The sequence below is a fragment of the Phoenix dactylifera genome, chromosome 1 (assembly GCF_051530095.1).
Source record: "Phoenix dactylifera cultivar Ajwa chromosome 1, Ajwa_hap1_PhDact_Kaust_v1.1, whole genome shotgun sequence".
NCBI classification, from domain to species: Eukaryota; Viridiplantae; Streptophyta; class Magnoliopsida; order Arecales; family Arecaceae; genus Phoenix; species Phoenix dactylifera.
Genome location: NC_143190.1, coordinates 17380739 through 17386035, shown reverse-complemented (window position 1 = coordinate 17386035; position 5297 = coordinate 17380739). Strand labels below are relative to the sequence as shown.

The 5297-nt window shown below is 38.3% G+C and overlaps 1 pseudogene; it reads left to right on the top strand.

Annotated features, from left to right (window-relative positions):
• The first annotated feature begins 444 nt into the window (after nt 1–444).
• On the top strand, nt 445–542 carry LOC113462088 (small nucleolar RNA R71; annotated as a pseudogene).
• The last annotated feature ends 4755 nt before the right edge of the window (nt 543–5297 follow it).

Here is a 5297-nt window from a genome sequence, read left to right as displayed (position 1 = left end):
TTTTGATAGGTATTCATAACATTGGCCTGATCGTGCAAGACTTCCTTGAATGCGGGTATTGTGGGGCAATCAGTGATGAGATGGCCAGGCATCTCGCAAATCCTACAACACTCGCTGTTATGTTCTACGGTCTTGACGGGTTCAATCCTTCTAAGTTCAATTTTCTCTACCTTTCTAGTGAGGGCTGCCATTTTAGCCTGAATATCATCCTGAGTACTAAGGTTGTAAAGGCCCTCGTGTCCAATGCTAGTAGGCTTAGGTAAAGGTTTATTCACTCTATCCCCTGTATCCCATAATTGTGCAGTCTCTGCGAGAGAATCTAAATAGTCTCATGCCTCATCGGGTTGCTTTTCCAAAAATAGACCATTGCACATAGTCTCTATAAATTGTTTTAACTGTGGAGACAACCCTTCGTAAAAGAAACTAATGGTTCTCCATGTTTCAAACCCATGATGAGGACAAGAGAGAAGCAAATCTTTAAATCTCTCCCAGCATTCATAAAATGTTTCATGATCTTTTTGTTGGAAATTGCTAATGTGCCTTTTCAAAAAGTTAGTCCTTTGTGTGGGAAAGAATTTTTTCAAGAATTCTCTTTGCATATCATGCCATGTTCCTAGCGATCTAGGTCTCAAGGAGTTCAGCCACGTTTTGGCTTTATCCTTTAAGGAAAAAGGAAACAAGGTCAATTTAAGGACATCTTTCGATACATTTGGCACTCTAAATGTGATGCTAATTTCCTCAAAATTCTTAAGGTGAAGATAAGGGTTCTCGGATTCCATTCCATGATACTTGGGCAGCAATTGAATTACTCCTAGTTTGATTTCAAAGTGTCCTACATTTTCAGGAATAATCATGCATGAAGGTTGACTAGTCCTAGTGGGTGTAAGTATTGTCGAAGTGTCATAACTGGGGGTCTACCTTCATTACCATAGTGACTTCCTACATCATCATCAGTCATCTCACCAGATCTGAGATTTTGCGAAAGAGTTTCAATATTTTGATTTAAGGAACTGTCAAAAATTTGTCGATTCAAACGCCCAGTGTTGTCCCTATTCCAACCTAGCATACAAAATTTAATTAAATTTTTTTTATGTTTTTTTTAAAAAAAATAAATATAAATATAAGTACCAACTAAAGATACCCTAAAATAAAAATCTATTCACAATCAAACATGCAACAAAACATTACACCTCAATTTCTAATGTTTTTCTTAACTTTCTAGACAGCTCCTAACTGGTTTGAAGAGGGCACCTAAGCCTACAATCCGGTCTAATGAACCGAGTTGACCAGGTAAGCTCCCAGGTAAGTGGAGGGGTCACGATGCGTTCGCAAAGGTCCCACTTAAAACCCACTTGCCTTGAACAGATGGACTTTCTCCTTTATAGGGACAAAGCTTGCCTAGACATCAACTAAGCCACAGAGCGAAATTGGTACAACTTTCGGTGATTTTCATCCTATTGAGCTCGAATGTCCTTAGGGGCCAACGTCTAGTTGATTTTAGTTAAGCTTAGGATATTTATGCAATGGGGTGATTTTTGGGCTAAGGACGAGTGATGAAATTCCGACCTATCTTTTTAAATGGGTTCAGCCCTTAGAATATTTTATGCTGATGCCTTATACTATATGCAACAATCAAGAGATTTTTTTTTAATGTTTTATGACATGACATTAAATTTCATTGAATAGGTGATCAAGCAAATTATTTATTTTTTTTAAATTTTATGAGTTGAAGTTTGAAATTTGAATTCTGAAATTTGAATTTGAAATTTTAGGTTTTTCCTTTTTTTTTAATTTTTGAATAATCACCCTTGATCTTTTCCTAAAGTTTTTTTTTTAAAAATTTTCAATTAGCAACAAGGGTTAATGAGATATGATAACAATAAAATTCTGATTCTAAAATAATTAAATGCAGAAAATTCAAAATAGAAAGCAGCAAGGTTTCGTATTAATCTAATAGTCTTCAAAGTTTTTGAATGACAATCAGACCGTTTAGATGAAAGAAACATAGGTCCTGCACCTGAAGACCAAATTTGAGTTCAATCAGACGGTTAATTACTTTGATATCAGAGTTTGATGCAGACTGTGCAGGGAATTAAAAAACAGTAAAGAATTTTTTTTTTTTGTTTTCAAAAGAAAAAGACTAACAACTAAATTACTAATTAAATCTAAAATTATACTAATAAATCAGCCATTCCCCGGCAACGGTGCCAAAAACTTGTTGCATCACAGAAATGCTCTCCCAAGTACAGGAGAATCGCACAAGTAGTAAAATTTCGGAAGTCCGAGGTCGATCCTCAGGGAACGTTCTATGGATTATTAGCGTAATTTTTAGATGTAATTTTCAGTTGATTTTCAGAAATTAAAAACAAAGAATGATATGCAACTAAACAAAGTTTAATGAAACAGAGAGATGGTAGGGATCTGGAATCCCCCTTGATGATATTGCATCCAAGAAATAAACTCTAAGGTTTTTGATTAAAGATTAATGGTAGGATAGATCTAATCATGGTATATGTTTCATAAACATATGAACTAAATTTCTAAGCATTCATCGTGCTTTCTACGTCTACGACGAATCAAATACTAAAGCAATCCATATATCAATAATCATAATCCATTAAAGAGCTATCTACGAAATAACTACGCATGGATCAAGAACATATCAGTAAATATAAGTCATTCAAAGCAAAAGTTTAGAGTTTACTTCAAAGAGCAATACATCAAAGGTTCCTCCATCTCCCTCCCTAAGAAATCAGCCACTCATTTCACACATTAATCCCCCTTTCATTTTCCCCTTTTCCTTTCTTTCTTTTTTCTTTACGGAAACAGGGCCTCCCCTGTTTCCCTTTCTTTCTTTTTTTTTCAATGACAGAGGCCTGATGCCCTGTTTCTTCCGAATGAGGGATGATACCCAAACCCCTCCCAGCCGAGAGGTATAGCAGCTAGCCTTCTCCCCCCTTCTCGCACGCGGTGGAGACGAGCTGAGAACGCGGAGCGGACGCGGAAGGAGCGGACATTGATCGATGGTGCTTGGACGCGCATGGACGGCTGCGGATGCTCTCGAACGGCTGGATGAACGTGTGGATCCGGAAGATGCGCTGGTGGGGAGAAAGATCCGGGAGCGCATGAGAGCTGAAGATGAAGCTTGGACTGCTGGCGCTTGGGATTCGGATGACTGGATTGAAGGATGGGGCGCAGACGAGTGCTGGATCACACGCGGACGGGATCTAAGGAGGTTGGAACGTGGAAGCTTGGGAGATTTGATCGCAGAAGGCTGAGATCTAGATGAGATACGGATCCGGAAGCAGTGGATGCGGGAGAATCGCAGGAGAAAAGGATATTTACTGGGATGGAGATGCTGGGAAGCGCGGGTGGATCGTGATCATGGAGCTGGGATCTCGGGAGAGCTGGGCAGAAGAAAAGAATCTAGGCTCGGGGCTGAGATGCGCTGAGACATGGTGGATGGCTCGCGGAAGAAGCTCCATGGATGATGGACGGTTGGGCTTGATCGTTGGAGCTGGGTGAACACTTGGATGAAGCGGTGGGTGCAGATAAATTGTGAACTCCAAAAGCCTTTGAAACGGGGAAAGAGGAGGATGCTCGTTTCTTCCATGCGGGCGGACACGTGGAATAGATGCCGGCTTGCAGATGCTTAGGCTTGCAGAAAAATGAAGCTGCGACGAAGTGGTTCTGATCACCTGCACCCCACAAAAATATAATATTAATACAGCACTTCTATCATTATTTGTTAGCAATAATACTAATTTAAGTGATGTGTAGATCACACTTTGTGCTCTCATCACTCACCTAACAGTTATTGAATCCGTTCCTTGGTTAAGTCAGACCCACCGTATATCCCGCAAAAATAAAGCTGTCATTGGGTCCTCACCTAATAGTTATTGGAGCCCAACCCCACCTTTATTCCACAACATCTCATGTTAATAGAGAGGTCCAATCCTCCGATGCAACTAGCCTAATGTATCCAGCCGAGACTAATCAACGCCGAAAAGATCTTAGCAACTCTACTACGGTAGAAGACCAATCGACTTAATATTGGGTAATCGGATCTTAGTGATTCCAACTTTGAGCTTTCCATAGGAGGTAATCAATTACTTGTCCAAGCAAGCAGGTGGGAGGCTCCCCTTACTCAGAGAGTAAGGTCCTAATTAAGTAACCACCTTTGAGCTTTCCTAGACACCAATTAGATCAATTAATCAAATATGGCTAGCTCAATGTATCGTTCACTTTCGATTGATTTAAGAAGGTTTTAGGTCCCTTGGGATTTATATCTAATGTAACAATCTACCCCACACCATATGTCATTCGATTTACATCTTATGTAAATATCATATTGGTTCAAGTTTACATCCTATATAATTATGAAACCCTTTCATATATTATGTGATTACATCTTATGTAAATGACATAATTGTTTTAGTTTACATCTTATGTAAATGTCCTATTATTTAAGGGTTTTATTTACATCTTATACAAATAAATTTTGTTTAACTAATACATACATCTCATGCATACATTGTTTTAAACATAACCTTAAACAAGTATGAACATTATAATTACATGCATCTTATATATATTTTTAGATCTAAAACTTTAAATCTATTATGCTATTCTCTGAATTTCAGATCATGCATTACTTGATTTAAAATATTGTAATCTAATAGCAACTCTAAAATAATTTGCAAGAGCATAGCAAATAAAAATCTGCATGCTGAAAATTTCAGCAACCTGAAATTTCAGCACGCAGAAAATCCAGCAAGCATAATTCCTTTAAAAATCAGATTAAAAATATGGTAATCAATCCTTAAGTCCTAATCATGCTCTCTAGAACCTTGGCTCTGATACTACTGCTGAGTTACGTCCCGTTCGATGCGACATTCATAGCAAAATTCGAACAGAACGTCGTTCATCGTATGAACGTGCCTCGGATCGTAGAATTCAAAAAAATTTCTGGATCCAAATCCAGAAGATCTTTGAACTCATTATGAAGGAAAGATTAGGATCTGAGGAGGGTTGATTAAGATTTATAAAACTGAAATAAAATCAGAAGTTATTAGATTTGAAGATCTCATCTTCAAAAATTCTGCAGGTGTAGAACACCACAGCCTGATGATCTATTCTAGGTTCCTGTTTGAGCTGCACAATTGTCCGACCTCTACAGATATCCACACGAGGATCTAATCATTTGAGAATAGGTCTTACCGGAGTGCTAGCTCCTTCCAAAGACCTCTCATGACTATCATAAGTTGGAATAAGAATCTGCAACTTACCTCCTTGAT